The sequence below is a fragment of the Bacillus rossius genome, chromosome 2, assembly GCF_032445375.1.
Source record: "Bacillus rossius redtenbacheri isolate Brsri chromosome 2, Brsri_v3, whole genome shotgun sequence".
NCBI classification, from domain to species: domain Eukaryota; kingdom Metazoa; phylum Arthropoda; class Insecta; order Phasmatodea; family Bacillidae; genus Bacillus; species Bacillus rossius.
Window position 1 is genome coordinate 109,988,213 of NC_086331.1, and position 23,368 is coordinate 110,011,580.

Genomic DNA, 23,368 nt, shown 5'->3' on the forward strand with positions numbered 1-23,368 from the left:
TTTATTTCTATAACTAATTGTTCGTGATTATATTTAAACAAATTATTTAAATGAAATTTGCAAAAACTGTAAATAATATTTGAAAATTAAAAAGTATTCAATTTTTCATCAAAGTTTTCTTATGACGTTATCAAGTAAAAATATCGTCCGTAAACCGACTTTACAGACAACCCCCTTTTTTTTTCATTTTCTTGTCGTTGCTATTATTTGAGCGCTTCTCCTGTAAATTTACCCCGATGGCTCTTTTGCTTTTTCGTTGTTAAGTCACGAATTTACTCACCAGATATTTCCTAAAGGTTATTTTCGAGATGTAAAAGGACACGCAAGCGATCATATTATGAACACTTGAGTGACTTTTTACCGCTATTAGATAATATTTTGCTATATATATAATGAGAAACATTTGAAACTAAACATGAATTGCAAGAGAGGTATCGTGATAACTTTGCAGTAATAGCCATTAAACATGAATCTAAAATAACTACCGTGGCGTGTGTGACCGAAGCTTAAGCTAAGGCGCCACAGAGAATGGACTGGAGTTGACTTGGCCTGACCTGAGTCCGGTAAGAAACTCCATTTGCTTTTTCTCTATGGGCGCAGCACCACTGCGATCAGACAGGACTCAGGTCTGCACCGGTCTCTGGCGGAAACGAACAGGACTCAGATTCCCCCCCCCCCCCCCCTCACACCAATCACTTTGAGCGTTTTATAGTTATTGGCAGGGTACATGTGTGGCAAGATGGAAGGAACATCAATAGAAGAACTTCTGACTGAAGCTGTGCGTGTTAATAAAGTGCTGTATGATACCGATGATGAAACATTTGTTTTTTACATACTACTAACATTTAAAATATGGAACGAAATAGCTGTTAAATGCGTAATTGAATGAGGTGGGAATAATTATTTTTATTACTACGGAGCAGTTAAAACTATTATTTTATTACGTAAGTTTAAGTTTACATTTTTTATTATTAGTGATGCATTAAGGCCTGAAATTATCGCGGATTTATTTGATGTCATGCTAGAAAATGCTGTGAGATACGTTTATTTCTGTGTTAATTTCACGATTGGATCATAAATTATTTGTTACGCCCTGGATGACTGTGAGACAGTAATAAATAGTTTTCAGAAGAGCAATAGAATATTGTGTAGCCTTAAACTTCCCTTTACAATAAAAAATTGGTTGTCTGTAAAGTCGGTTTACGGACGATAGTTGAACGTGACGTCATAACGAAACATTAATTAAATGATTTCATACTTTTATGTATAAAATTGAATCTTTTTTTTTTAATTATCACTATTTTGTATGAATACAAAGGAGTGAAATGAAATCTACAATTTAATTGATAAATTTACTTTTATTTGCACTCATTAAATCAAATATGTTTATTTCTTTAACGAACATATTATTTTAACTATAACGTTTATACATGTTTGCTATTTAACTTCTTCCAGTCTGTGTTATTCTGTTAAGGATAGGACGATGATAGAAAAAATAGGAAACAAATGGGAGTGTTTCAAGTTTAATGTGCCTCGAAAAAGTCAAATCGATGGTTGTTCCAATCGAGTGGAAGAGAGATAGATGCGGCGCAAGCGTACAATGAGCGTAACGGGACAATGAGTCATCCGTTTTCGTGCGTGCAGCCGGCGTTCATCGATTTATTAGACGTTGTCACCTCAAAAAACAGCCCATAAACATTCCAAAAGTCTTGAGTCTACAAACAACTTCAATGTTAAGCCTGACTCCCAATTATCTGCAAAATTTCCGGGCCTGTAATAATACCTGCATGTGTTATAAGTTATGTAATACCATTTTATTTCAGGTGATATGGCCAAATAAATATGGATGAATTTGCGGGATCCGTACCGAAGTAGTGTAAAGCGTTTGAAAGCTTATTTTAAAAGTTTTAACGAAGCTACTCCTTTCGAGCCGTGGAAATAGTTACAACAAATAGCATCTCTACAGACATACATGAAAGATAGGGTCAAACACACAAACGAGGATACATGCCGCCACTCTGAGGGAGACAACACAGAAGACATGTCAAATTAAGTTGAAAACTGTATGTAGCCATGATCTGATGCTAGGTCTTAGCCTGCCGACGCTTCACAGAATGAGCAAAAAGTAAAAAAAAAAAAAAAAAAGTTTAGTTTTCCGAATTGGCCCTTGATTTTCTTCGAGAACAAGCGAGAATTAGAGTCAAGGGCTCAAGAAAGAGACACAAACAGACATGAATTAATGTGAACGCAACGTGAATTAACGTAACCTCCTGATGGTCTCAAACTGATTCTCGACTCTATGTAGGCTGCAACAAAAACAGTTAACCAAACCTTCCGAAGGTTGTTAACCGTAAGTTGTTTGCTGCTGTCGTCAAAGCTGAAGACCAAATGGAGAGCCTGTCTTCGTCGACAGCTCTACAAGTTGTAGCATCCTGATTGATGTACACGCAGCTGTACAGAATTTCTAAACGCAACTCCTACCAGTGAAAGTATGAGTGAACTACCAATAAGTGACGTTTTTAGAAGATACATGGAAACTGTACATGCTAATGTTTAATTACTATGTCTTCCCTACCTAAAAATATATTATGATTATTATATTATTATAGATATTATTATAGATTATTATTATAGATATTATGATTATATTATATTATTATTGATTATTATATTATTATATAGATTATATTATTATTGATTATTATTATAGATATTATGATTATATTATATTATAGATATTATGATTATTAATTTCTAAGGTTTTCGTTGTTGTGCCATTTTAGTAGATACCTATTTCAACCATGTATGCTGACATTATAATTTTTAATATTACAGAGCCGTTTATTGTATTATATATTATTATTTTAGTTTGGAAAAACATTGTTTTTATTCTTGGTAGTTTTAGTACTTTCTTAACCAAATACTTTCATTATTCGAAAGTATCACACTAGCTGCAAATTCTTCATTTCTGATTCGGATTCTGAACTCAGATCCAAAAGCACACGTATGTCACGCATCGTCACAGTTCGCACCGCTGCCTCAGAATGAAGTGCGACCTCCTGTGGCGCACAGCCGCGGTCAGGTCAAGTCGGGTCAAGTCAACTCCAGGCCACTCTCTGCGGCGCCTTAGCTTCAGTCCGATATTCCCAGACAAAATAAATAAAGTGTTATGTGTTGAATATGCTACACCTGTACCCTAACCGTATTCCTAGAGCACGATAGGTCACGGCCAGTCCCTTATTTTTAAGGAACGGATTTTGGTGTCCTATTCGTTACCGATTTGTTGCCCAAATTCCGCGCATGCGCAGAGCTCACTTTTTCGTTGATTTCGTCCAGATGGCGGAACCGCGTCTGGCTCCATTAACTCGCATATAATCGTTTTTGTGATCATCGAGGGGTGTACTATGCTTGTTGGTGTGTCAAATCAAACTTTATTATAACAAAACTATCCTGGAATTCATTTTGTACACTTTAATAGTCATAACAAGACATAACCGCAACTTAAAAAAATTGGTTGTCTGTAAAGTCGGTTTACGGACGATAGTTGAACGTGACAACGTCATAACAAAACATTAATGAAATGATTGCATACTTTTATGAATAAAATTGAATAATTTTTATTGAATTATCACTATTTTGTTTGGATACAAAGGAGTGAAATGAAATCTACAATTTAATTCATAAATTTACTTTTATTTGCACTCATTAATTCAAATATGTTAATTACTTTAACGAACAGATTATTTTAACTATAACTTTTATACAAAGAAGGAGTGAAATGAAATCTACAATTTAATTGATAAATTTACTTTTATTTGCACTCATTAATTCAAATATGTTTATTACTTTAACGAACAGATTATTTTAACTATAACGTTTATACATGTTTGCTATTTAATTTCTTCCTAACTGTGTTATTCTGTTAAGGATAGGACGATGATAGGAAAAGTAGGAAACGAATGGGAGTGTTTCAAGTTTAATGTGCCTCGAAAAAGTCAAATCGATGGTTGTTCCAATCGAGTGGAAGAGAGATAGATGGGGCGCAAGCGTACAATGAGTGAAACGGGACAAAGCGTAACGGGAAAATGTGCGTAACGGGACAATGAGTCATATTTTTCGTGCGTGCAACCGGTGTTCATGGATTTATTAGACGTCACGTCAAAAATACTTGAGAAAATTAGAAAGGCCGTTCTATTTTTGTACGATGGTGTTGCTATTTCTAATGTTTTTGCCATAAAAATTGTATCGATGGTTGCGAAACGTCCACCAGAATGCGTTGAAACAGTTTCTAGCCTTGCGCAGGGCACCGTTCATTAAAACGGTTACCGATATGTTACCTCACTGGGGTTCGGTTGGGACACGTTCTGGAATACGGCCCGCGAGTTATGTTACGGTTGTATCCCAACAAGGCAGTACTGATTCGCTACCTTACACGAACGTCTTGCAATACCGCCCTTAAAGCTGAGTTTTTCTACACGTCGCTTCGAAAAAGTTTAAAATTGCATCTTTGGTGATTTTTTTGACGTGACAACGTCTAATAAATCGATGAACGCCGGTTGCACGCACGAAAAAGTGTCCCGTTACGCACATTGTTCCGTTACGCTGTGTCCCGTTACGCTCATTGTACACTTGCGCCGCATCTATCTCTCTTCCACTCGATTGGCCTATGCGTCCGAGGAGAAGAAAGACAGCGGCAACATCTACACGTGAACTGTTTCGTCGACTGTTTATAAAGTGAAGTGAAAAGTTAATGTGGTTTTCATTGCTTATTACAACAACAATTTCGGCAATAAAGGTTAATTATTCTTGCATTTTAAAAATCTGATTACTAGTATAATTTCAAGTATTTATTCTTGTATTATTAAAATAAAAATTATTCAATTTATTTCATAAAAGTATGCAATCATTTCATCAATGTTTTGTTATGACGTTGTCACGTTAAACTATCGTCCGTAAACCGACTTTTCAGACAACCAATTTTTTTAACAGATATAAAATCAACTTATTGGAAAAAAAAAAAAAAAAAAGTCGTTTGCAACATTAGTGACGTTTATTTAGCTGGGGAATCAGAAACAGGATGTTTCAATAAAGTTTGTTATTGTCGCGTAAATCCGAAAGGTACGGAGGCGGGGGATTTGCACGCCGCGTCGTGTCGCAGGCGACGTGCGGTCAAACTGCCGGGGAGGGGGGTGGAGAGAAGGGTTTGGTTTCGGAGGGGGGAGAGCGGCGAGCGCATGAAGAAGAATGAGGGGAGTCGGTTGGGAGGGGGGGATTCGGAGGGTTTTGTATGATGAGGGCCGAAGCTAGGGTGAAGCAGGGGAAAAAGGAGGGGTGGGGAGCCGCGGAGGAGGGGCGTGTTCGGGGGAGGGGGTCGCGAAGAAGGATGAAGAAGGAGGAAGAAGGGGGGGAGCGAGCCCGGGCCACGACGACCGGCTCTCACGGTCCCGCCGCGCGGTGACACTCAGTATTCCCGCCGCGCCACGCGTCAAGCGTGCGGACACTCACGGCTTCTGAAACCAGCCCTCCCCCCTCCCTGACGACGCGCACACCCTCACTGCTAGTATTGGGGTAGAGAGCGCGCGCCCGCTGCTGACAATCCTGTGCCCAGCCAACGGCATGTATGTAGAGACCAGTGGCGTAGCCAGGAGTTGTGTATGGGGGGTGTTAAGAAGCATGGCCCCCCCCCGTATTAAAACAGGAAGTCCGGGGGTTCTCCCCCGGGAAAATTTAATTTTAAAGTGTAAAATAGTGCTATTTTAGCAGTTTTCGGTACTTAAATTTAAATATTGTAATGGTAAAAATTTTATTAATTTTAATATGAAATTTGTTTGAGTGATGGATAAGAAATTAATTAAAGATTTGATGCTAAAGGGGGGGGGGGGTTGAACCCATAAACCCCCCCCCCCCTCTGGCTACGCCACAGGTAGAGACCGGAACAATGCACGAGTTATTTTCGCGACAGGCAAAACTGAACACAGCTTTTAACTGCGATCGGCGCATAGTGCATCTGGAGACTGGAGCGCGCTCAACCATTGGATTTGACTTAACAGTATCGAGCAACTCAGTTTAGATTTTGAAGTCAGCGGCCGGAGGTCAATGAACCCGCGAGTTTATACGGTCTCTGCACATTTATGTCACAAAGCATGGACCCAGCCTGATGCCAGAAACTGGAGACACTCATGTCTTCGTGGGCTTTAAACTCACTAAGGCAACCTAAGTTCTGTAAATATATATAGTATTTGAATAATTATTATTACAGTCGAATTATTTCGCTAGTGTATGCCAAAGAGTGTTTTAAAGGTGTTGATTACAGCAACAAACAAGACCACACCTAAACAACTTACTTAAAACTTGACATACTCAGCTTCTCAAAGATAACGATACTCGGCGATGTAGAAATTATTGTTTAGTCTCGGTTAATCGTACTCCCGGTGATATGAGAAAGAACTTTCTATATATTTTAAGTCTCACAAACATACGAAAAACAGTACAATATTGAACTTTTATTTTCAATCTCACTGAACATGCGTTTGATATTTTAATTAAAACAAACCACCCTCAGACGTTTGATGTTGGCCGCAAAATGCAGTGTTGGAAGCACACAAGAATAAGTATGTATAATTAGAGACCGGAAAAATTGTCGCGTTCATTGACCTCTCGGAAAGCCTCCAGAATCCTCTGCTTACTTGGGCAAATGCCACCTGTTCATTGGTTGATGTCTTGTGAGTTGTCACGTCTGGGTAGCCTGTGATTCGATATTTCTATGATTGAGGGTCTCTAATTGGCCCAGAGTCCTCCAGATTAAAAGTGAACCATAAACAAAAGCAGCACAAATGTATAATCATTTGAATGTTAGCATATCACGAAATGTATTCGCGAATTTTTCCGGTCTCTAATAATTAGTATGTATCTATGTCGTAGAATGGCTAAGGTATGTTGGTAATCAATATTTTGCCACATTTCAAAAGTAGTTTTTATTTTTTTATTTGCTATGACTATTTAAGTTTACGATTTGTATTCGAAAACTGTTTTGCTAGAATAAATTTTAATTTGGCATACAAATACGATTGGTGCATCCCCTGATGTTCACGAATTGGAGTGTGTCTGTATATATATTTATATGTTTGTTTATATATATACATATATATTTATCCACATGCGATTTTTTTGAGGTGATTTCCCATAGAAAATGAGTCAAGAAAGTGTCAGAAGTGAGCAGGTGTTTTTCCCTAGTGCGTAGAAGAGTGTGGAGTCTTACTAAATCAAGTTTACAATAATTTAATCAGGTAGAATTCAAACAAAAATCATTACTCAGTCAATTAATATGCCTTAAGATGGCTAAGGATTACTATCGTAAAAATGAACTTCCATCTCCTTGGTGTCTAGCAAAGCTCTCCTTCTCTTGCAATCGTGAGTGAGCATCTTGCATCCCACATGAAAAGTCGAGTGTCTGTACAACATTTCAAACGAAGAGATTCATTAATTAGACGATTACTATGACTTCAGACAGCTGAGAAACATTGACATGCGAGACGAATTTCCTTCTCCTTGATGTCTAGCGAAGCCCTCCTTCTCTTGCGATAGTGAGTGAGCATCACGCATCCCACATGAAAGAGGGACTGCCTGTACAACACAGCATGTGGTGTCAACTGTTGCAAGAATCGGGTCTACTTGCAACAAGTTATTTGCATGAGATGAATTAACTCTCACGGCTGAATGGATCTATTGTAGCCAGTTGCCATCCTGTAGACTCGTAGCCTCGTAGCATTGTAGCCTCGTAGCCCTGTAATCTCGTAGTTTGTTGTCATGTAGTCTCGTAGTCTTGTATCTCGAGTATCTTAGCTAGTTGGAGCCTCTTAATCATGTAGCCTAGTAGTCTCGTAGCCTCGTATATTTAGAGTCTTGTAGCTTCGTAGCCAAGTCGCTTGGTAACCTGTTACCATGTAGCCTTGTAGTATTGTAGCTTCGCAGCCTCGTAGTCTCGTAGCCAGTTCGAGGCTCGTAGACTCGTAGTCTTAAAGTCCTGTTTCCTCGTAGTCTCATAGTCCTGTTTCCTCGTTGTCTCATAGTCCTGTTTCCTCGTAGTCTCATAGTCCAGTTTCCTCGTAATATCATAGTCATGTTTCCTCATAGTCTTGTAGTCTTGTAGCCTCGCAATCTCGTAGTCTCGTAGTCTCGTAGTCTTGTAGCTTCGTAGCCAAGTCGCCTTGTAGCCAAACGTTGCTGGAGCAGTTAGGCCTAAGACAGCTGGACCCGATGTATTTTTGAGCAAATGACATTTGGAGCCAAAGTCTCTTGGAGCCAAAGACTGTTATAGGCATTATATCCTGTCGCATATTGGGATCAGATCGTATCCCTGTGGCGAGATTTTATCTTACCTAGATGAATTTTCGTACAAATGTGCTTCATTTTCTTGAATGTACTTCCAAATCTGCTGCCTTTTTGTCGAATGTGCTTCCTTTTCTTGAAAGTGCTTCCGATTGTGCTTCCTTTTCTTGAAAGTGCTTCTGATTGTGCTTCCTTTTCTTGAATGTGCTTCCGATTGTGCTTCCTTTTCTTGAATGTATTCTGATTTTGCTTCCATTTTTGATTGTGCTTACTTTTATTTAATGTGCTTCTAGTAGTATAAGAATGTATGTCCGAGCCCTGGGTTCTGGCTGAGGTGCCACGTGCCGGAGTTCAGGCTGTGGATTGTGACGTCATGGTGGCCATCTTGGATTACCTTGACCTTCAACATTTGGCCAAAATTACCCTAAATTTGCCCAAAATCCGCCAAAATTTCCAGTTTTTTTGGGGAAATTTCCATCAAAAATCCAAAACAATTTGAAAAATAAAAACATGTATCTACTTCAAGGGGTAAATTCCCGTTTTGAGGGAAAATTTTCCGTTTTAATCCTCAAAAAATACCAACGGCTTGAAAAGTCCGTAATTAGGCTTAAGAATCAATATCTACAAGCCTCCCTAAGTCCTAAATATGCAAATTTGTAGGAATTTTGAGGAATTTTGGTTCCAAGATGGCCACCGTGATGTCAGAATCTAAGATGGTGGACATCGGTACCACGCAACACTCCTACTCATGTGCTAATACTGGCCAATACATACTACTTATATTTTTTTTTTTTACTGAAACACTACAATAATCATACTCAATATGCTTTACCCTTACTACCAGACAAAGTTTTGATTTCGAGAAACATAAAGCTATATTTTTCTACATACGCTACATATGGCTACATACAACTAACTACACATGGCTCCAATGGCTCTAACGGCTTCAATTATATTTGGCTCCAAATGACTGTAATAGCTCAAACTGACTACATTTAGCTCCATCTAGTTACATTTGACCCTAACTGGCTCCAACGCATATTGATCCATCTGGTTACATTTGGCTCCAACTCGCAACAATTAGCCCCAACTGGCTCCAATTGCTGTTTACATCAAATGTTTACATTTGGCTCCGATTAACTACATTTAATTTCAATGGGTCCAACTGACTTCATATAGCTACATGACTAAAGTACACGTGCAGGCTTTTGGCTACTCATTTGATGTTTCTCTAAATACTTTTATTCTTAACGAAATCACGTAATTCGTCATGATAGTCACAAACATATAAACTACCAATATTTTATTTAAATGAATTGGTTTTCATTATTTTCCATTTCTATAATAACTGGAGAAAATTATTTACAGTATTATGGATGAAGTTGGGTTATGTGATGTAAATAAATTATTGTAAATATCACAAATATCATTTAAATTTATATGCTGACAGGTTATACAAATCAGTCAAGTCATTCATAGTATGTATCCCACACGTCTTAGTCCATCAAACAAAGTCCATGTTTCTTTAATGATGGATAAATTTTCGACAATTTGCGATGCTAGTAGAAAACCTGACAACCAAAATGTTTAGATCTTTCCACGATGTGTAGTCAATCTCGTCTGCTGCTGTCATATTCCTTACAAGTGTATTATTAGTATTTTTAAAATTTCTAGAGTGTTCAACACTATCAACAGCTTATAGACATAATCATCGTCATAATCCCAGTAATCATCATCAACATCATCCTAGTGATAACTGTCATCATCATCATAGATATAAGCACTATCATTTCCATTTATCTTATCTTACCGTTTCCATAGCAACGTAGAAAAAAAAGCCGGTTCGAGCACAGGCGGAGGATCAAGGATCCAACTCAAAACATCTGAACAGCCGCCCAAAATGTGAAAAATGTCCCACTTTCGAGAGAAAGTTTCCCATTTTATTTCTCAAAAATGTCTATGGCTTAAAACGATCACCAATGGATTCCTCCTGCCAGCTACCCCATAATAAAACACTGAAAGAGCTCAAAAACTCCCCAAAAAAAACCAAAGTAAGTAAGTCGAGTAAGGAGTCAGCCATCTGGATGAGCTCGACCTTCAGCAGTCCCCCCCAAAAAATAATAGTCCCCATAAAGGCTCAAAATGCCCAATTTACAAGGAAAAATAATTCCCTTTACGAGAGAAAAATTCCCTTTTCGAGGGAACATGTCCCACCACAAAAAAAAATTCTGAAAAATTCAAAGGTCGAAAAAATTGTTTTAAAACGCACCTACATGTCACCAGTAATTATCTCACATCATTTTGGCCACATTCTTTAAAAAATAATGAAACTAACTAACTGTCAGTTACCCAGGATACCCTTAGTGTACAGACGGGAAGCATTTAGTTTCTCGGGTCACCACTTGATGCGAGGGAGGCACTGTCAGTTACCCAAGACACCACTAGAGTACAGGCGGTAAGCATTTAGTTTCTCGGGTCGCCACTTGATGCCAGTTAGCCAGGACACTGCTGGTGAACAGTGGGGGTGGAATTAGTTTCATCGTGACACCGCTAGATGGCGAGGGGGTTCTGTCAGTTACCCAAGACACCACTAGTGTACAGGCGGGAAGCATTTAGTTTCTCGGGTCGCCACTTGATGCCAGTTAGCCAGGACACTGCTGGTGAACAGTGGGGGTAGAATTAGATCCCCGTGACACCGCTAGATGGCGAGGGGGTTCTGTCAGTTACCTAGGATACCACTAGTGTACAGGCGGGAAGCATTTAGTTTCTCGGGTCGCCACTTGATGCCAGTTAGCCAGGACACTGCTGGTGAACAGTGGGGGTGGAATTAGTTCCCCGTGACACCGCTAGATGGCGAGGGGGTTCTGTCTGTTACCCAGGATACCACTATTGTACAGGCAGGAAGTATTTAGTTTCTCGGGTCGCCACTTGATGCCAGTTAGCCAGGACACTGCTGGTGAACAGTGGGGGTGGAATTAGTTTCATCGTGACACCGCTAGATGGCGAGGGGGTTCTGTCAGTTACCCAAGACACCACTAGTGTACAGGCGGGAAGCATTTAGTTTCTCGGGTCGCCACTTGATGCCAGTTAGCCAGGACACTGCTGGTGAACAGTGGGGGTGGAATTAGTTCCCCGTGACACCGCTAGATGGCGAGGGGGGTTCTGTCAGTTACCCAGGATACCACTATTGTACAGGCGGGAAGCATTTAGTTTCTCGGGTCGCCACTTGATGCCAGTTAGCCAGGACACTGCTGGTGAACAGTGGGGGTGTAATTAGTTCCCCGTGACACCGCTAGATGGCGAGGGGGGTTCTGTCAGTTACCCAGGATACCACTATTGTACAGGCGGGAAGCATTTAGTTTCTCGGGTCGCCACTTGATGCCAGTTAGCCAGGACACTGCTGGTGAACAGTGGGGGTGGAATTAGTTCCCCGTGACACCGCTAGATGGCGAGGGGGTTCTGTCAGTTACCCAGGATACCACTATTGTACAGGCGGGAAGCATTTAGTTTCTCGGGTCGCCACTTGATGCCAGTTAGCCAGGACACTGCTGGTGAACAGTGGGGGTGGAATTAGTTCCCCGTGACACCGCTAGATGGCGAGGGGGGTTCTGTCAGTTACCCAGGATACCACTATTGTACAGGCGGGAAGCATTTAGTTTCTCGGGTCGCCACTTGATGCCAGTTAGCCAGGACACTGCTGGTGAACAGTGGGGGTGGAATTAGTTCCCCGTGACACCGCTAGATGGCGAGGGGGTTCTGTCTGTTACCCAGGATACCACTATTGTACAGGCAGGAAGTATTTAGTTTCTCGGGTCGCCACTTGATGCCAGTTAGCCAGGACACTGCTGGTGAACAGTGGGGGTGGAATTAGTTCCCCGTGACACCGCTAGATGGCGAGGGGGTTCTGTTTGTTACCCAGGATACCACTATTGTACAGGCGGGAAGTATTTAGTTTCTCGGGTCGCCACTTGATGCCAGTTAGCCAGGACACTGCTGGTGAACAGTGGGGGTGGAATTAGTTCCCCGTGACACCGCTAGATGGCGAGGCGGTTCTGTCTGTTACCCAGGATACCACTATTGTACAGGCGGGAAGTATTTAGTTTCTCGGGTCGCCACTTGATGCCAGTTAGCCAGGACACTGCTGGGGAACAGTGAAGGTGGAATTAGTTCCCCGTGACACCGCTAGATGGCGAGGGGGTTCTGTCTGTTACCCAGGATACCACTATTGTACAGGCGGGAAGTATTTAGTTTCTCGGGTCGCCACTTGATGCCAGTTAGCCAGGACACTGCTGGTGAACAGTGGGGATGGAATTAGTTCCCCGTGACACCGCTAGATGGCGAGGCGGTTCTGTCTGTTACCCAGGATACCACTATTGTACAGGCGGGAAGAATTTAGTTTCTCGGGTCGCCACTTGATGCCAGTTAGCCAGGACACTGCTGGTGAACAGTGGGGGTGGAATTAGTTCCCCGTGACATCGCTAGATGGCGAGGGGGTTCTGTCTGTTACCCAGGATACCACTATTGTACAGGCGGGAAGTATTTAGTTTCTCGGGTCGCCACTTGATGCCAGTTAGCCAGGACACTGCTGGTGAACAGTGGGGGTGGAATTAGTTCCCCGTGACATCGCTAGATGGCGAGGGGGTTCTGTCTGTTACCCAGGATACCACTATTGTACAGGCGGGAAGTATTTAGTTTCTCGGGTCGCCACTTGATGCCAGTTAGCCAGGACACTGCTGGTGAACAGTGGGGGTGGAATTAGTTCCCCGTGACACCGCTAGATGGCGAGGGGGTTCTGTCTGTTACCCAGGATACCACTATTGTACAGGCGGGAAGTATTTAGTTTCTCGGGTCGCCACTTGATGCCAGTTAGCCAGGACACTGCTGGGGAACAGTGGGGATGGAATTAGTTCCCCGTGACACCGCTAGATGGCGAGGCGGTTCTGTCTGTTACCCAGGATACCACTATTGTACAGGCGGGAAGTATTTAGTTTCTCGGGTCGCCACTTGATGCCAGTTAGCCAGGACACTGCTGGTGAACAGTGGGGGTGGAATTAGTTCCCCGTGACATCGCTAGATGGCGAGGGGGTTCTGTCTGTTACCCAGGATACCACTATTGTACAGGCGGGAAGTATTTAGTTTCTCGGGTCGCCACTTGATGCCAGTTAGCCAGGACACTGCTGGTGAACAGTGGGGGTGGAATTAGTTCCCCGTGACACCGCTAGATGGCGAGGGGGTTCTGTCTGTTACCCAGGATACCACTATTGTACAGGCGGGAAGTATTTAGTTTCTCGGGTCGCCACTTGATGCCAGTTAGCCAGGACACTGCTGGTGAACAGTGGGGGTGGAATTAGTTCCCCGTGACACCGCTAGATGGCGAGGGGGTTCTGTCTGTTACCCAGGATACCACTATTGTACAGGCGGAAAGTATTTAGTTTCTCGGGTCGCCACTTGATGCCAGTTAGCCAGGACACTGCTGGTGAACAGTGGGGGTGGAATTAGTTCCCCGTGACACCGCTAGATGGCGAAGGGGGTTCTGTCAGTTACCCGGGACACCTCCGAGGCGGGAGGGTGGAGGCACTGTGGAGACGCGACGCGCGTTGGTGTGCCCCACGCGTAATGCCGAGCCGCAGTGTCGCGCGCCGCATGCTGATGTGCTGAGCCTCTCCGCTGTCACGCCTGCGCCCACGGCTTTCTTCTCCCGTGCCTTTTACCCGCGCACAGGCGGCAGTTCGTGTGTGCACGCGGTAGTTGAGTTGTGCGAACTGCACCTCGCGTGATTCAACACTGCGCAGTCTATCAAGCCGAAATTATATCTTAGAATGATTGCTCGACACATTTTAGCAATGATATAGATATGCAATTCTTACAATGTAAAACAATCTTTGAAACAGAAAGACTGAACGCACAAACTCTTTCATCACTGGGGGGCGCTAAGAGCGACATAGGATGGCGCATCACTAGTCTTTTCGCGTCTACGCTCTTTGCGCCGTACTGGCGAGCAGTCTTCGCGTGGTTTACGCCTCTCTGTGGAACTTTCAGCGATGAGACTAGATATCACAATTTTTTTGGAAGCAATTTAAATATACGTAAATTCTTTCTGCAAGCCTGTATGCTAATGTCGAGAACCAATTTTTTTTATATTAAAAATGTTCGTGAAAACACCTGTTTAAGCCTATTTCGTTGTCCAAAAAATACATATTTAAAACCAAACAATGAAAGAAGCTTTAATGTGCATGCGACATTGACTCCTAAATGTTGTTCGTAAGACCACGGGATGTCCATGTCACTTGTTCCCAAGATGGTAATGCGGGGTTTATTCCCTTTGCCCAGGGTGGGAGGTGAGGGAGGGGTTGAAGGATTTTTTTTCCTAACCTAAGTTAAAACTAAGTGTGTAAGGGAGGGGTCTAGGTAGGAAAGACTCTAAGTGCGTCTCAGGGCAAGCCCTATACGCTCTAAACATGCGGGTTTTTAACCAAGCAGAAAAGGTCACATGCATCATGTGCTAGGAGGGGATTGGCCAGCCATGGCAGAAGTTTTCGCCATGACTAACTCCCCTCACTCTTAATTCTAGACTAAAACTAGATAAGCTGGGCCCAGGTAAAACCTCCATAGACAGAGGTAAAACCCTGGGCACATGCATACGGGATGCAAGGTCATGAATTATTACAAGCAGGTGTATTACAGGAATAGAAGAAGGTGACTTCACTGTGGGAAGAGGGAGACTGCCTGAACCTGGTGTGACTGTGAGGCCGGCGCAGCTGCCGGGAGAGTTGGCGGAGTGTCTACCGGGCACTGCAATGTCATCCTGGATGAGCTACGCCAGTTCCAGCATTACAACTTCAACCAGTGCTCAGCTGTAAAACCGTATGCCGTGTCGGGTTAATACAATGTAGTGTGGCAGCTGGTCTGAGAGCAGTGACTAAATTTCTAAAAATAATCAAAAATGGTGCTGATATCCAGGGGCGTAGCCAGGGGGGGATTTAGGGGTTCAACCACCCCCCCCCCCCCTTAGCACCAAATCTTTAATTAATTTCTTATTCATCACTCAAACCAATTTCATATTAAAATTAATAAAATTTTACCATTACAATATTTAAATTTAAGTACCGAAAACTGCTAAAATCCGCTTTAATACGGGGGGGGGGGGGGTGTGGCTATGCTTCTTAAAACCCCCCCACCACCATACACAAATCCTGGCTACGCCACTGCTGATATCTATTGCCCATTGGTAAATAAATGTACTAGTTTTTACCGTGTTTTTGACCCCTCGGCCTCGTGGAACAGTTGCATCGGCCTAGCCACCCAGCCACTATGCCACTATGCCTGTTAAATATGTTCACTTGTGGACATTGCCTGGTTGTAGATTGACAGAGAGTCATTCTAATGGGTGACATTAAATTGGTCAAACAATATTTTACGAATAGCACGTGCCTGGCTTTTTCGCAGATGGCAGATAACGTAAGGAAAACAAAAACTGAGAAAAACTTTTAACCAAACACAATACCAAATGGTTATATAATAAAACATCCGAAGGAATTGCCATATAAAACAATAATTGTATTGACGTGCGTTTATTCAACATGGCGTTATGGAGTTCACCTCGCTGGACGCGGGATGTATATATATGTGTATGTGTGTGTCTGTGTTACATATTTTCAACCACGAGGTCATTAAAGACGCCCGCTCGCACCGACCTTTGAATGTATATACTGTATAGAAGTCGCCAGCCCAGGTTAAAATTTCTAATACGGTTTTGAGGTAGTTGGTTAATTCACCGCCGCAATCGCCACCATCTCTAGGGCATCGACTTGTGGTGGTCCCATGCGGACAAGTGTCGAACTCTTCAAACACCCCTTCCCCTCCTGTTGAACGACGTTGAGCTGCAGTGAATGATTGATGAGGGGTGCGGGGTATAACAGCAGGCGACAGTGCTGCCCTCTAACGTGTAAATAACAACTAAGACGATACAGGGCGTTACGACAGCGCACTGCAGCGGTGAAGTTCCCAAGCTGCTCATCATACGCTTCTGAAAAAACGTAGAGTAAATCCTATCCACTCGCGACTTCTATACAGTATATATATTCAAAGCACCGACACAACTAAGATATCGTGAGGGGGGAAGGGATCTTGTGGGAGAAGACATCCCAGCGATTGCAGGAGCGTTTCGGCAGACCGCGGGAAACCCGTAGTCAGCATGGACCGACCGCGATTTGAATGCGGGTCATCCAGGCCAGCAAGTTGAGTGTGTTACCACTACACCAGCCCGCTCCGTCGCACGAGCTCCAACAGCGCAGGCGGCATTAAGGGTGACACTGGCTCGCACACCTCACGTCTCTTCGCCCCTACGCGGCGCAGTCCTCGTGTCGGGACTTTCAATTGTGGACCAATAATTTCATAGCTGAACCCATAAGTTGAAGTTTACACCCGCCTACGCCACTTTTCTTCTTAAAAAGTATTGAGTTGCGTGTGTATTGTAGTTTCATTACGTAGACAATGATACAACTACAGTAAGAATATGGAGATTCGCGCATCGAAATTTAAAACAATCCGTGAAAATTTTGGCTTTTGACTCATCCTAATATATGAGGACTATATAAGCTATTGGGCATCAAATATGAACAAATTACAGACGTGGCCATGCTTGAACGATTTCAAACTGTTAGTAGGCAACTCTAAAAAATCACAAGATTCTCCATGAAAAATATTTTCTTCGTGATAAGGTTGGCCACTTCACTTTTACGACGTAACGCGGCAAAATACGCCATGGGATGTTGGATTTTATCGTTGTTACTTATGGAGATTTAAAATCGTTTCAGCATTACCACTTGTAATCTGTATATTAAGAAGAAAGAAAAAAATATTTAGTTATACTACATTTTTTTAAAGCACTTTCAGTTTACGATAACCGATTATAGTGCGTCCAGCTAATATAAACATTTGAATTGTAATTGTTGACACGATGCAATAACGAGTATTGTAATGTTGAAATGGTCGGCGACTGAAAGAACGCCCTAATCAGATGAGTGGCGACGCACTGCAGGCAGCAGTGACGCGCCGTAGGACGCGATACGAGAAGCGGCGTTTTCTTTTACGAGCGGCGTGCGAATCCAGCCTGTGCGCCGCCTCGCCGCGCCCCACACAGCGCTGATCTCGCCAGACTGGCGCCTGCCCTCCCCTGCTCAACCCCCCCCCCCCCCTACCACGCGGCTCCGCAGCCCCGGCGCCGCCTCTCCGCGACCATGTAAATCTTCTCATCCACCCTCGCTGCGGCCCCTCGTGGCTCGCGGTCCCCGCCGCTCCGAGGTCACAGTTCCTCCCAGCGCTCCGGCCCGGCAGCGCACTCTGCCGTGGTCACAGCGGCGCTGAGTTCCTGGTAGCTCTGAGGTCACACTGTGCCGAGGTCACACTGCGTCCCCGCCACGCCGAGGTCACAGTTCCTCCCAGCGCTCCGGCCCGGCAGCGCACTCTGCCGTGGTCACAGCGGCGCTGAGTTCCTGGTAGCTCTGAGGTCACACTGTGCCGAGGTCACACTGCGTCCCCGCCACGCCGAGGTCACAGTTCCTCCCAGCGCTCCGGCCCGGCAGCGCACTCTGCCGTGGTCACAGCGGCGCTGAGTTCCTGGTAGCTCTGAGGTCACACTGTGCCGAGGTCACACTGCGTCCCTGCCACGCCGAGGTCACAGTTCCTCCCAGCGCTCCGGCCCGGCAGCGCACTCTGCCGTGGTCACAGCGGCGCTGAGTTCCTGGTAGCTCTGAGGTCACACTGTGCCGAGGTCACACTGCGTCCCCGCCACGCCGAGGTCACAGTTCCTCCCAGCGCTCCGGCCCGGCAGCGCACTCTGCCGTGGTCACAGCGGCGCTGAGTTCCTGGTAGCTCTGAGGTCACACTGTGCCGAGGTCACACTGCGTCCCCGCCACGCCGAGGTCACAGTTCCTCCCAGCGCTCCGGCCCGGCAGCGCACTCTGCCGTGGTCACAGCGGCGCTGAGTTCCTGGTAGCTCTGAGGTCACACTGTGCCGAGGTCACACTGCGTCCCCGCCACGCCAAGGTCACAGTTCCTCCCAGCGCTCCGGCCCGGCAGCGCACTCTGCCGTGGTCACAGCGGCGCTGAGTTCCTGGTAGCTCTGAGGTCACACTGTGCCGAGGTCACACTGCGTCCCCGCCACGCCGAGGTCACAGTTCCTCCCAGCGCTCCGGCCCGGCAGCGCACTCTGCCGTGGTCACAGCGGCGCTGAGTTCCTGGTAGCTCTGAGGTCACACTGTGCCGAGGTCACACTGCGTCCCCGCCACGCCGAGGTCACAGTTCCTCCCAGCGCTCCGGCCCGGCAGCGCACTCTGCCGTGGTCACAGCGGCGCTGAGTTCCTGGTAGCTCTGAGGTCACACTGTGCCGAGGTCACACTGCGTCCCCGCCACGCCAAGGTCACAGTTCCTCCCAGCGCTCCGGCCCGGCAGCGCACTCTGCCGTGGTCACAGCGGCGCTGAGTTCCTGGTAGCTCTGAGGTCACACTGTGCCGAGGTCACACTGCGTCCCCGCCACGCCGAGGTCACAGTTCCTCCCAGCGCTCCGGCCCGGCAGCGCACTCTGCCGTGGTCACAGCGGCGCTGAGTTCCTGGTAGCTCTGAGGTCACACTGTGCCGAGGTCACACTGCGTCCCCGCCACGCCGAGGTCACAGTTCCTCCCAGCGCTCCGGCCCGGCAGCGCACTCTGCCGTGGTCACAGCGGCGGTGAATTCCTGGTAGCTTTGCGCTGATGTCACCGCTGCATTGAGGTCACACTGTGCCGAGGTCACAGCAGCGCTGAGTTCCCAGCAGTGCTGAGATCATACTCGTGGAGGTCCCAGTAGCGCTGAGGTCACACTGCACCGAGGTCACACTGCGCCGAGGTCACACTGCACCAAGGTCACATCAGCGCCGGAGTCACACTGCACAGAGGTCACAGCAGCGCTTAATTCCTAGTAGCTCTGAGGTCGCACTGTGCTGATGTCACCGCTGCATTGAGGTCACACCGTGCCGAGGTCACGATTCAATGAGGTCACACTGCACCAAGGTCACATCAGCGCCGAAGTCACACTGCACAGAGGTCACAGCAGCGCTGAGTTCCTAGCAGTGCTGAGATCATACTTGTGCATGTCCCAGTAGCGCTGAGGTCACACTGAACCGAGGTCACACAGCGCCGAGGTCACAGCAGCAATGAGTTCCTAGCAGTTCTGAGATCATAATGCTCTGAGGTCACAGCAGCACCATGGTTACACTGCGCCGATGTCACACACTGCCGAAGTCACACTGCGCTGAAGTCACACTATACCGAGGTCATAGCAGTGCTGAATTCCTAGCGGTTCTGAGATCATACTTGCTGAGGTCCCAGTAGAACTGAGGTCACACTGCGACGAGGTCACACAGCGCCGAGGCCATACTGCACTGAGGTTATAGCTTAGCTGAGGTCACACTACGTCGAGGTAACAATTCGATGAGGTCACGCTGCGCAAATGTCACCGCAGCGGCGAGGTCACATTGCACTGAGGTCACAGCAGTACTGATGTCACATCAGCACTGAGAACACATTGAGCTGAGGTCACAGCAGCACTGAGGTCATATAGTGCTGAACTTAGTGCATCGCTTGGTTCCCAGCAGTGCCGAGGTAACGGCAGCGCTGAGGTCACAGCGGCAGTGATGTCCCAGCTGCACCACGGACACACCGCGCCTTTAAACCATAATTAGAAGAAACATTGTTGGCATGAAAACTAACCACATGGTCGAAACGCGCCAAATGCTTTAGGACGATGGCCGCTCAAAACTATATAAGCTGAGAACCACCAGGTCATGCTGGCTATCAGGCACAAACATAGATCTTCGATATGAGAGCGATATTCACTTAGAACCATCGTCCCTGTCATTCCCAACAAAACACAGCTAGAAAAGTCGTGTGGTAAAAACTGTGAAACACACATCCATATCCAGTTATGTGATGCAGGGGCGTAGCCAGGGGGGGGGGGATTTAGGGGTTCTAACCCCACCCCCACCCCCCTTAGCACCAAATCTTTAATTATTTTCTTATTCATCACTCAAACAAATTTCATATTAAAATTAATAAAATTTTTACCATTACAATATTTAAATTTAAGAACCCAAAACTGCTAAAATGGCACTATTTTACACCTTAATATCAAATTTATCCCGGGGTGGGACCCCCGGACCCCCCACTTTAATACGGGGGGCCATGCTTCTTAACACCCCCCATACAAAAATCCTGGCTACGCCACTGATGTGATGGAAATGTAACAGAATTAGAAATATTCATGGAGTGGAAAATGTCAACCACCCAAATTAAAACAGTCATGCATTGGAAACTCTAAAACACAAGGATTAGAACAGCCATGCAGTAATAACAGTGAACCCCCAAACTATAACAGTCATACATTGTAATCAGTGAAACACAATGTTTAGAAAAACCATGCAGTAATATCACTGAAACGCACAACTTAGAATAGTTTAAACACTACACACAACTTATAAGTGTTACAGTGTAAACTGTAAACACATCACTTATAACAGTGAAACACACGGCGGCATACAAATTAGAACAGCCATGCAATGGAAACCGCTGTCACACAACTAATAACAGTCATGCAGTGGAAACTATGAAACCTACGACTTAGAAGAGTCATGCATTAAAAAACTCTAAAATACACAACTAGATTATAGTAAACATACAACTTAAAGTAGCCATGCAGTGGAAACAGTGTAACACAAGATTTATAACAGTCATGTGGTAGAAACAGTAAAACACACAAGTTAGAATAGTGAACTACAAAACGTAGAACAGTGAGATACACGAGAAATAACTTAGAACAGTTATGGATAGAAACACGTGTGAAACGCAAAACGTTCACAAGTTTAAGCCTAAAAATTGATACTCAAACAACTTAGAAGTTATATATTGTGCGTTTCTGAGTTGTATATTTTTGAGTAACGACAGCAAACCGCAGCTTGCAAGCTTTCCAACCCTCCTTCCCCCTTCCCTCCACAAATATTTATGAAAACCAGCTAAACCCCGAAGAAAATTCAGTAAGTACTTAAACGTGTTAGTCGCCTACACATGTTACTCAATACGTGTCGGAGGACTGAAGTGCTTAGGTTGGTTTGGAGCCTGGCTAACATTCGAGTAACAGGCGATTTGCCTAAACATGAATTCGTTACGGCGATTTGCATTAAGTCATTTCGCCTAAAGGCGTTTTGCCTAACGTCGAATTGCCTAACGGCTATTTGCCTAAAGGCGATTTGCCTAAAGGCGATTTGCCTAAAGGCGTTTTCCCTAACGGAGTTCTGCCTGACGGCGATTTGCCTAAAGGCGTTTTGCCTAAAATGTTACTATGATGACAAAACCTCGTTTTGCCTAACGGCGTTTTGCCTAACGGCGAATTGCCTAACGGCGTTTTTCTAATGGCGAATTGACTAACGGCGTTTTGCCTAACTACGATTTGGCCAACGGCGTTTTGCCTAATGGCGATTTGCCTAACCTAATCTAACGGCGTTTTGCCTATCAGCGGTTTGCCTAACGGCTTTTGCCTAAAAGAGGAAAAAGCGTTTTGCCAAACGGCTAATTGCCTAATGGCGATTATTCAAACGGCGTTTTCCCTAACGGCGTTATGCCTAACGGCGTTTTGCCTAACGGCGATTTTTCTAAACGCGTTTTGCCTAACGGTGTTTTGCCTAAACGGCGTTTTGCCTAAAATTAAGAAAAACGCCTTTAGGCAAAACGACACATGCCCTAACAATTCAACAAATTTTGATCACTCACCCTAAGTAGTGTTATCTAAATACTTAACTATATCATTCATTGTTCAAATAATTCGAATATAATTAAAAGAAACTTATGATGTTTTGGGAGTCATTCGAGGACCATGTGAAGAAGTGCGCTTTAAAGACGATGACTACTTCCATTCACAATTCCGATGAAATGAAGCAGTCTTTAAACGCAGAATCGAGAAACTCTGTCGGGAAGAAAAAGACTACATAGGTAAAGGATCTGGCTGAACGCTGACTTCGGTGAACAGACTGGATCTGGGTATTAGTCATTTCGACCCGTTACAGAAGTAGATGTATATATTGTTCTTTTTACGTTTTGCATGTATTTGTAATAGAGTAGAAATTACATTATCAATATTACTTATGGATATGTGTTGTTTTATTTATTGGACTTGTCACTTTTATGATAAAAAGTAAGTGATATTTAATTTAATTAACTTTTTTGCATTGACCAAGGGTCTAACCAATGACAGGAACCGATCGAATGAATCAGTAAATTAATGAGTAATTTTTGGATGTTTTTTAGATTTTTTCTCAATTTTTTTTTTCTGTTAATAATTGCGGATTTCCAAAATGGCGAACAATATGGCTGCCGTGAAATTCCATTGTTTGAGAGTAATATATGCCTTGATATTAGCTAGTCTGTTCAGTAGAAATTTTTTGTTGAAGTTGCTGTTTATTTTCACAAGTACATTCGTCGAGAATCGAACTGCGGGCTCCAAAATGTGTGACGTAAAAGCGGTGTTCAGTAAAGTGTCTTAATATTTATTTTCTGAAATTTTTTATGTTTATCTTAATATTTTATTCAGATTACCTTGGTGGGATCGAACCGAGGACCCTGGGACTCAATAGCGTACGAGATTATTTTGTTAAATTTTTAAAAAAAAATTAGCATTATAAACAAAAATTTTTATTTGAGTTTTTAATAAAAAAAATGGAATCGTGGTGCCGAATTTCACTCGAGTTACAATATTTCTGTCATCACGAGAGTCAAAAGTTACAATTCTGGCCAGGAGTCTAAAACCTCTTTTAGGACATTTTAGCCATCAGCATTTTTTAGGATTAAAGTGGGAACTTTCCACTCAAAATGGGAATTTTTGCCTCGAAATAGGGAAATTTTGAGGAATTTTCCCCTAAAAATCCAATATGGCGGTCGGTCATTTACCCGCTCCGCGCTCCAAAGCCTGATGCCTGTACCAAACTTCTTATTATCTAACTGCTTTTGTGATCCGC

At 44.3% G+C, this 23,368-nt stretch overlaps 1 protein-coding gene across 4 annotated transcripts in view; it reads right to left on the minus strand.

The window, feature by feature from the left end:
- LOC134529603 (nuclear factor 1 X-type) overlaps nt 1–23,368 on the minus strand; it is a 608,051-nt gene that overhangs the window by 522,415 nt on the left and 62,268 nt on the right. The window lies entirely within an intron of this gene.